General features: G+C 45.8%; 1 long non-coding RNA gene across 1 annotated transcript; it reads right to left on the bottom strand.

The window, feature by feature from the left end:
* Positions 1-5,059: 5,059 nt before the first annotated feature.
* LOC136636079 (uncharacterized) lies at positions 5,060-9,862 on the bottom strand. Its single transcript, XR_010793454.1, has 3 exons — positions 9,713-9,862; positions 7,491-7,623; positions 5,060-6,246 (listed from the first exon to the last, which is right to left on the bottom strand). It is a non-coding gene; the product is annotated as an uncharacterized lncRNA (long non-coding RNA).
* Positions 9,863-10,356: the final 494 nt, after the last annotated feature.

Here is a 10,356-nt window from a genome sequence, read left to right as displayed (position 1 = left end):
GAATTTGATTGTAATGCTCTGCTTCTGATTCAGAAGCAAATCTTAATTACTACTGGTAGAATTACTCTCCACATGAACCGGTTTCTCCTTTCCCACACTTTGTATTGGAAATGGTGATTTCATATTGCATCGGATAGATTATTTCAGTGATCAACAGATAGATGACAATAGTATTTTATTTGTTTCAGTGATTTTCAACCAGTGTGCTGGTGTGCCACAGCACTTTGATGTGCTGCAAACGGTCTGCAGGTGTACTGCACCAGTTTGGGGGAAGGTCATTTATTAGTAGGGACATTGGGTGATGTGAGCCCCCCCCTACTGGCAGTACAGTGTGCCTTATCAATTGCCCAAAAACCGATGGTGTACCTTGACAATTTTAGTGCCTTGTCAGCAAGCCATGAAATAAAAGGTTGAAAATTGCCGATTTGTTTGTTTGATGTATATTCCAACCTTAGACATTATATTAGATGTCTAAGAAGCAAATACTCAGTGTGTGGTCGGTCTGTGGAACTCCTTGCCGCAGGATGTGGTGATGGCGTCTAGCCTGGACGCCTTTAAAAGGGGATTGGACAAGTTTCTGGAGGAAAAATCCATTAAGCGTTATAAGCCATGATCTGTATGTGCAACCTCCTGATTTTAGAAATGGGCTATGTCAGAATGCCAGATGTAGGGGAGGGCACCAGGATGAGGTTATCTGGTGTGCTCCCTGGGGCATTTGGTGGGCCGCTGTGAGATACAGGAAGCTGGACTAGATGGGCCTATGGCCTGATCCAGCGGGCTGTTCTTATGTTCTTAAACTACAATTCCCAGGAGGCCTTGCAGGTCTCTTGTTATCTGGTGTGCTCCCTGGGGCATTTGGTGGGCCGCTGTGAGATACAGGAAGCTGGACTAGATGGGCCTATGGCCTGATCCAGCGGGGCTGTTCTGATGTTCTTATGTTACACGAATAGGTATTCTGTAACTAACACACACTGATCTGGTATGCTAAGTGTGATAGGGACCTGTAAACCAATCGTCGTCGAACCACATACCCCAGTTGTGTGGGACCTGTTTTGCTGTTGTTAGTAGAGCTTCTTTCACAAATTTTCTTCGTTTGTTCACTGAACAGGCATGTCTGTGGGCTGTGTCTGCCCTGCCCAATGTCAACGGAACCGTCAGTTCCACACTTCAATTGCAGAACATTTGACAGAAGTGCTAAATGGGGTTACCAATAGTGTGGAAAGCCTGTGTGCATACAGTCATATATGACGCTGTTCAGGGTTGCACCCAATGTGCAGGCCTGATCCTGCATTCCCTCCAAGCTTTTGGTGTACAAGTTGACTGATAGTGAATAGCTAGGGGGGGGGGTGCAAGTTTGTGGGAGCCCCCAAGAGTGTCATGGATGTTCCAGTGCAGAGATGCTTAGGAAATGGATGAAGCTTGCTCCCTTTATACTCCCCTGTGCAAAGACCCAGGTGGGTAGATTGCAAGGGATTAAGGAAGCATTCAGACCATGCCTACCAAAGGCAGGGTAAGGAACAAGTTGCTTATTGCCATTCTGAAGCTTTGGTTGATTTTCTATCAGTTATGAAATCTTACCGGAACAACAAAGAACGGTCTCTAGACCACAAAAGTTTATGCTGCCTCCAGGTATCCATCTTTGTTGCAGCAAAAACCAAAAAGGTTTTCCCCCCAAATCTTATTGAGCACCTTAGCCTGGCTAAGGACAATAATCCCCTCCAGCAGAAGGGGTGTTTTCCTGTAGACATTTGAGTTCTGGTGGTGATATACAAATGCTGTCATTGGATGGAATCAGTGAGTGGCCAAAGTATTCTTCTTGGACCTCTCATCCATTCCAACACAGCAAGCCCCAAAGCAGAGGTCAAAGGTCCCTCAATCTTCCCCAGGGATCACCCCCAGCAAGGAGCAGCCTAAATGGCTTCTATTGATCTGGCAGATTGATTGAGCCCCTGCTGTGATTAACTTTGGACCAGAAGCACCTGCGGTACTGGAGTGAGAGAGGTCAAGTTTTCTAAAGCTGCATCAGCTCCAGCAGCTTTTTCAGGAGCGCACACGGCCCTTTAAAAGGCCGGTGAAGGATTGCTGCTTGTTAAAGCCTTTCCAGGGCTGCTAATATTAACCCAAGGAACCAGCCATACTCAGCTTCCTCGCTGGTCCTAATAGCAGCTTAATAGCACGATAATGTGGACTGAGCAGAAGTTATTGGATTGATCTTCTGATTGATGGGGAAATCATGACCACTCTGGCCTTTCTGCTCGCTGTTCAGTGGATCGTTTTGGAATTTATCATACATACTGACCACAGCACTTAGTTTCATAATTAATGTTTGAGAGAAAGGAAGACATTAATTTATCAGTCCTTGTTTCCTCTACATTTCATTTCCAACAGTTCATCCCTAATGGGGGGACAGATTCTGATGTTGTGCACCCGGTGATTGCACTGCTTCATTCATGCCCTGAAATGATCCATCCACGCATGCAACCAGACTTCCTTCCTTTCACACATTCACATTCATCCAGTGAGCTGAAGACCACCACATTTTATCCTTACAACAACTGTGTAGAGTAGGCTGGGCTAATAAACACAGTGACACAAGGTGGTCTATGGCCAAGTGAGAATTTGAAACTGGTACTCTGAGATCCAGGTCCAACACTTTCAGTCCTCCTCCCAGATGGGGGCAGTGTTAGATGTCAGCCACGTTAGGTGCTAGTTGCAGGATCACACCCATAAGAGGGCTTATCCAGTTGGACTGACACTCTGAATCCCTCAGTACTGGTTAACCCAGTGGTTTTCAAACTGGTGTAAAGGGTCAACCAGTTTGTGTAAAGGGTCCCACGTCCCTTTAAGGGGCAGGGGACGGGGCAAGGGTAGCAATGTGATCCCTAGGATTGTGTCTCTTATGGGGTGGAAGGGAGATGCTTTTACTTACAGGTGGCTGCAGGACATGGCAGGAGGTGTGGGGAGCCCTCCGCAGCCCTCCGCAGGGTTCCCTGATGTTTAGAACATTGAAAAAAAGCAGGTGCAAAGCACTGCCTAGTTGGGAATGCAAAGAAGAAGTGCTTTGTACCTGATTTTTTTTTCAACATTCTAAGCATTGGGGAGCCCTGTGGAAGGCTGTGCAGGGCTTTCTGTACCTTCTGCAACGTCCTGCAGCCCACATCTCAGAGCAATTCTTTTTTAAAGATCGTGATCCAGGATATTAGATAAGTCAGAATCAAATATATATGAAATCTGTATCAGAATTGCAAAAGAACTCATCAGAGGGTATTGAATTGCACTTCCAATTTCTCACTGTGTTAGGAAGAGGCCTCTTGAGCATATCATCTGCAGCCCTCTAGGTTCTTCTGGGCATACACAGGCCATGTCCACATTGTGGTTTTCCTATGTTGTGTGACTTTTTGTAGTTTGTGGTTGCTCACACAATCTGCTGAGAGTATCTGGGTGCCGAATGGTCTCTTTTCCCCTCCTTGATACTCCAGGAATGGTAGTAGTGATGGGTGATAGGGGAGGGGTTGGAAAATTTGGTCTGAAGCCACAGACAGGAGGATGTTTTCGAAATGGTCTGAACAGATCGGAGGTGACCAAAGCTCCATCTCAAACAAGCAAACAAGGAAATGTGAACTTCCTCTCTCTCAGCTACAAGACCTCTCCGGTTACACTTTAATCGCTTCTGCAGTTGCCCTTTGAAAAACAGTAACACAGCTAAGCTCAGATCAATGGACATGCTTTCCAAGTGCAGGAGGGGACGAAGACAAAGGAGTGGGAATGGTGAGGGAGGGAGTTACATAACCTTGAAATGGTGGCTAGGATGGAAAATCTAAAGAAAGAATTAGAAAATGCAACTCTCCAAAAAGGAATGACTGCTTAACTTATTGGCATGATAACTGAAAACTAATTCCCTTCTCTGCACAGCTGGCTGTGGCCAGATTTTGACATATAATTTTTTATTTATGCAAGAGATGTTCCCACATTCAAACCCTGGCAGCAGCATCAGGCAACAAATTATCGGACAGATTTCTGCCTGAGACTTGCAGAGCTGCTCTCAGTTTGAGCAGACAATAATGAGACTCATAGACAAATAGTCTGACCTGGTATAAGACAAACTCTTATGTTGTTCCAATGTTTTGTTTTGTTTTGGCTTGGATCAGGGTAGGAGGGTCAGTGGCAATCCTCCCCAGCCCCGCGCCCGGGACAAAGGTCCACAATGGCACCCCCCACGGGCTGTCACCGCCCCCCTGTACAAAAATCTGCCCCCCTACTCACCTGAGGCTCAAGGAGCCTCGTGCGACCTGAGCCCATGTCAGAGGTTTCCCTGACGCTATAAACTGAGCTTCTGGGAAACTGGAAGTTCTGTTTCCGACCAAGTCAGGAGCCTCATAGAGGCTTCTGCGGGGTCCTGGAGGCTCACGTCCAGAGCATTTGCCCCATCAAACTTAATGGTAGGTTTGCAACTGAGGTGGTTCTTTACAGGAGTGACAGACTCTCAACAGCCTTGCAGAACAATCTACTTTTTAACATGCGCACAGAGATGTTTACAAGTGTGTGTGTGGATGGAGAGGGTGGTGGTGGTGATGTAGCCAAACTTAGTTGTGATGACTAAGCACCACTGAGATCAATTAACGCAAGCTAGTCATGACAACTTCCTTCCATTTCAATAGTGCTTAGGGCATAACTAGGATTACCAGATACAAAGTGGAACAGAGTGCCTGTACTTTTAACCATTGTATAGAAGAGGGAATTTTGGCAGGTGTGGCTCAACACAGAAGTGTTTAAAAGCGGGAATTTTGACAGGCGCAGCTTTTTAAACACTTCTGTGTTGAGCTGCACCTGCCAAAAGTCCCTTTTCTACACAATGGTTAAATGTATAAGCACTCTGTCTCACTTTGTACCTGGTAACCCTAGGCGTAACTGACTTTCTTGGGATAGAATTCATTGTGATAACTTTCCTACTTGTGCCCAGAATGGAAATATTGTTAATGATTTGCAGGATACATTCCATCAGCTGATGATTAGGCAGCTACAGTGTTCAATATGTAAATATTTTTATTTACAGGCCTCTGCATTTAAAATGTGACATGAAGGACCCCAGAAGTTAAACAGCAGAGTTGCTCAAAGAAGGTGCCTCTTCCAGAGCAGGTTTCCAGAGACCATTGCTGTTTCGCAGAGCATGTGGCTTGTGGACGATGGGGGGGAGGGTCTAATTCATGGTGACAATTCTCCACTATCCAAAGAACCATATGGCATGTTCCACAGGCCAGGTGGGGCTTTAGGCTTGTGTTTCTCAACTAGCAGGCATTGCTTTGCTGTGTCACATGGCAAGCTGCTTTTGAAACTCGGGGAACTTTCAAAAGAATCTGGACATCCATGATCCACAGCCTTTAGCAGCATCTTAGGAATGTGGCTTCATGTAAAAAATGACTATTTTACATGCCATAAAGAAGAGCTGTTTTATATGGTCACAATGTGCGCACAGATAAACTTGTGTTGGTTTGTTGCATGAAAGAACTGTCGCTGTTCACCCTTCTTGGCAGGGTTTCCCAGCATTCATATGTTACAGTTGCCACCTGGAGCCTCTTTCATTCATTCCACATGGGGCTGACAGGGTGAGCTGTCAGAGCGCAGTGGCTCATTGCGCAGTTTGGAAGAGTTTCTCTCTGCAATTGCCCCTTAAACATGTGTGGTAGTATGGGTGAAACCTATTGGCTCCTGCCAGCGCATGAAAGCAGCATCTGACGATAACGGCACATATCTCAAGCAATACGTTTGGCATTTGATCACTACCACTTCAATCGGATATGTAAATAGGCCCTTAACTGAAGCATCAAGAGGTAGAGGAATGCTTTGTTTTGACTCAAAAATATCCTTTTCACAATCTCACCTTAAACATGGATTGGAAGAAAAATGTAAGAAGGATAAGCTAGAAAGTCTTCCTAATCCTCAAAGGAAAAAAAATTAGCTACTGGGCCAGTGATTCTGTTTATCCCAATTGTGACATTCCCCATGTACTGCACATTAAGATGTTCATGGCGTCATACCATTCCCAGCCCTTCTGGGATCTGTGGAGACAAAAGTCCTCAAAAGCATGAATCATAGGGATTTTCCTCTGGGATCCTGATTCATTTCCAGCATAAATTGCATCATTTGTGTGCCTGTTTGCTCCGATGTGAGAGGACGGAAGGGGCTGCGATCATATGGGTGGAAGGTGGATTTTCAGACTGAAGCCCAGTGAAGTGGCACAATTGGCAGCTGCGAAACAAAATAAATTATTATTAAGAATATTTACATGCTGCTTTTCAGCAAAAAGTAGTTCACAACGTGGTTTACATAGCAAAATAGATCAATAAATGGTTCCCTTTCTCAAAGGGCTCACAATATTAAAAAAAAATAAAAGATTGAAAAAGACACACCAACAACAGCAAGTAGAAAAGACACCATGCTGGAGTGAGGCAAGGACAATGGCTCTCCCCTGCTAAGTAGAAGAGGACACTACTTTAAAAAGTGCTTCTTTGCCAGGTTAGCAAGGGAAAAGAATCCAGACTGGAAATTTTGGCCACCTATAAAGAGATTATTTATATTTCTATCCTGCCTTTCCCTTCCCCACTGGGAGGTGCCCAAAATGGCCTGTCTTATTTTTCCCCTACATATTAGTACAATGCAAAAATAACGGGGGAGGGGTATGCCATTGGGCTTACCTAGATATCTCTTTCCCCTGTTGCTAAACTGGAGGTGTGTGTGGCGGGCGGGACGTGCCAAAGGAAAGAATTCAGGGACTGTACGCGCCCATCACTGTCTCAAACAGTGCCAACTCATAATATAACAGTACTTAGCATTTCATATATATTATTTCAGTACTCATTACTTAATGAGTAATGAGGAAGGCTTGTTTTTACCTCATATTATAGATGATGGTGTGGGAGAGTGAGGTTGAGACCGAGATCAGGGCCTTGCCTCAGGTCCTGCACTCACTTGGTGGCTGAGGTGAGATTTGACTTTCCTTAACCCAGGGGTTCCCCAACTGGTGGCTCCCTTGACCTACTGGGGCATTGGCCGCGGCTTCCAATTAGGGCTCCAATTCTATACATTATATTGGGCAGCAGGCTTTTTGCAAGGATTCTGTGGCTTACCTGGCTGGTTTCTGTGGCTCCCTGGGAGCCATGACCCACAAGTTTGGTAACCACAGCCGTAACCTGTTACACCAGACAACTACTTGCATCAGGCAGATTGGGCTGGTGCTTGAGCTAGCAGAGGTCTACACAGGAATCCACCCATTTCCTGCGCCGTGGGAGATGTCCGGCAGGTTGAATTGGTGTGCGCAAGACCTGCAAAAGTTTCTGTCTGGAAGCAGCCATTACCTCTCTAGTACAGTACTAATTGACTTGCTTGATTAATGGCATGCTTTGGGTAACCGGAAGGAGAGTTGTTAGTGACTCAGTTATGAATAGATCTAGCTTGTTCCTTCAGATAACAAATGCAGCCTCTCCAGAGCTTGCCTTGAAATGCTGCTTGTGGTTTCCAAAACTCAGGCTCATCCTTGGCTTTCGCTTGGCTGCAACTTCCTTCATCAAAACTAAGCACAGTTCCTTCACTCATCTCGATAATTTCCAAGGGTCTCAGGGTTCCCACCTTTTGGTTACAAATACAAAAACAGTTCAAAGAAGAGTTGCTTAAAACACCATCTTAGAGAAGACACTCGACAAAGTGGGGAAATAAAATGTTCCCTGCAATGTGAAGCCAGCTATTTACAGGGCTACCCAAAGCATTTGTAACTAAATACTTGTATGGTCTGTATGCTGAGTACACCCTAAGCCAGGGGTGTCAAACTCATTTCATACGGAGGGCCACATAGCATTCATGATGCCTGCTGAGGGCCAGAAGTGATGTCAGTAGGCAAGAAGTGATATCATTAAACAGGTCATAACCAAAAATAAACACTTTTTTTTTCCTCAGGAACTCAGCTGCAAATAACAAGAGAAAATATACGAATCTTTATCATATTTCAAAATATGGGAGAGCCCAATTTTCATGTGGGCTGCCCTTTCAGCAGTAACACCTCAGCGCTACTCAGCAGCTGAAAGCCTGAGGGCCATATAGAAAGCTTCCAAGGGCCGCATTCGGCCAAAGGTGACACCCCTGCCCTAAGCTTTGGGAGCGGGTATGAGGCAGGAGGAGTAGGACCCTCTAACTGATGCTGTGCAAGAGAGATTTGAGGCAGAAAAATGGCATGAGGGGAAAGAGTTGACATCTCTGTGCTTCAGTCCCAATCAGGATTGGATCACTGGCTGTTTATAGTGAAAAAAGAGGCATTTCCTCTCTCTCCCCCTCCCTCTCTCTCCCTCCCTCCCTCTCTCAAAAGTGCATTTAGTACTGTCTGATTTCTAAACTCTAAGTAGGAAATGTAATAAAACAAACCCCAGTATGAATATGAGCCCTTATGTACCATTCTATTCCTTGCTGTTACTCCAAGTTTAGTCCCTGGCATGAGTATCAAGCATCAAGCATCAAGTTTAATACTTTTGTTCTGTATAAATCAAAGCATTCCTCCAAGATTGGCCCGTCTATGAAGTCAGGGTTGGCCCATCCGTGAGGCTAACTAAAATGGTTACATCAGGCAGCAGTTTGGTGGGATCGCCCATCTCTGTCCGCCTACTTGCCTCCACTCCTCCTTGTTCTCCTTCCACTCCCTTTGCTAGAAAAGGAAGAAGGGAACAGGAAGTGGAAACGTGGAGGGAAGTGCTGAGCTAAAACCTTAGAGAGTGGGAGGAGCAAAGGCTGACACATCTGCAGGTAAGGGGGAAGCATTTGGCATGCTGCTTCAGGTGTTGGAAGGTGTTGGGCTGGCCATGCCCCCTGCCCCCCCAGCTCAGTATTCACAGTTACTAACCCGAGGTTGTGTTCTATCCATAAGCATAGACTGAAAGAATGAAACAGGCAATATGTACTTTCAGTTGGTAATGCATTATGACGTCAGAACACTGACAACAAATGAGGGCACAGAGATAAAAGTTGCAAGATAAAGGGCAAGGGAACATTGAAGCCCTTGCACTTGACCTCGAGAAGTCCTGTCTAGCCACCTTCTGGTTCTGTGATTTCACCAGACATTGTCCTCACACTTTCAAACTATCAGGACTAGAAACCTGCTTTCTGAAACAACAAACCAACCCAGAAAGCTAAGATTCTTAAGATGTTGACGTTGCCACCAGTATCCATATTTGCATTTGTGTGATGCAATCATAGAGTTGCAGAACATGGAGCTGAACATTCAGGGGTGATCTCATCATAACTGTTTTTCAAAGGTCTGAGATTACAACCCATTATGTCAGGAATCTGTCGGCTTTCTTTCTGTCTGTCGCTAGGGAATAGCCCTTCCACATGGTTCAACTAACGAATGGCTTTGTTTAAAGGCAATTAATGCAATTGCGAGAGGGCCTATTAGGACTGCTGCATTCATGATGCCTGCTGAATGTCCTTGGGCATTGCCGTGTGTAGGACAGCGTGGGTGTTTGCATCAACCTCCTGACTTGAGCGTGGCTGCAGCAGGGTTTCTTGCTGGGGAGCTGTGCTGATGGGAAGAAGGCAAAGAAAACTGCAAAAACAACAATATTTGCTTGTGGTAAGCGACTGCTTTTTTTCCCCAGAGCCCAGCTGTTACGGCAGCCTGCTCCCACCATCCAGGCGCCTCCACACAATTCCCCAGCTGCCACCAACCCTTTACCTGCCTGCCTGCACTGCTTTCCAGGCTTACAGAGGAACTCCTCTGGGGACCTTCACTCTCTTTCTTGGCACATCGGCAGGCTGCCTTCAAATCACACCATGGTGCAGTTTTCTTGCCTGACAGCTCTGGCCCTTTTCTCCCCCCAGGCAGGGCCCAGGGGTCTGGTTTGGTTACCAATGGCAATAAAGAAGCTGTTCTTGTATCTTGTGCCTCTTCGTGATTACTCACATCCTTCCTTTCAACTTTCCTGCCTCTGACTTTGCTGGCCTCCTCAGTGCTCAGAATACAAAGCAGAGTTTTTATGAGAAGCTCCCGCCAAGGTTGGCAAGTCCTCAGGAAGGGCAGCACCTCCTCTTGCAATGCAGGTGAAAGGAGGGAGGGCAATGGAAGGGGAAACAGCTACCAGGAGAAAGGATAAAGTCAGGTTCTGATCCCCCCCCCCCAAAAGGGCATGTGTTCACCGAGCACTGCATATTCCAAATGGCAAGCATCACATAGGACAATAGGAGAGGGATCTCTAGAAGTCAACCAGCAGCTCTTTGGCAGAGGAAAAAAGTAGGAAAGGCTCATTTGCTGTTAGTTTGTGCAGACAATGTTAATCAGCATGTGAGATTTTTCAAAAAGATAGCGTTTTAACATTTTTA

Source organism: Tiliqua scincoides, chromosome 1 (genome assembly GCF_035046505.1).
Source record: "Tiliqua scincoides isolate rTilSci1 chromosome 1, rTilSci1.hap2, whole genome shotgun sequence".
Lineage (NCBI taxonomy): Eukaryota > Metazoa > Chordata > Lepidosauria > Squamata > Scincidae > Tiliqua > Tiliqua scincoides.
Note: the sequence above shows the minus strand (reverse complement) of the source record. Positions and strands in the feature narration are given on the sequence as shown.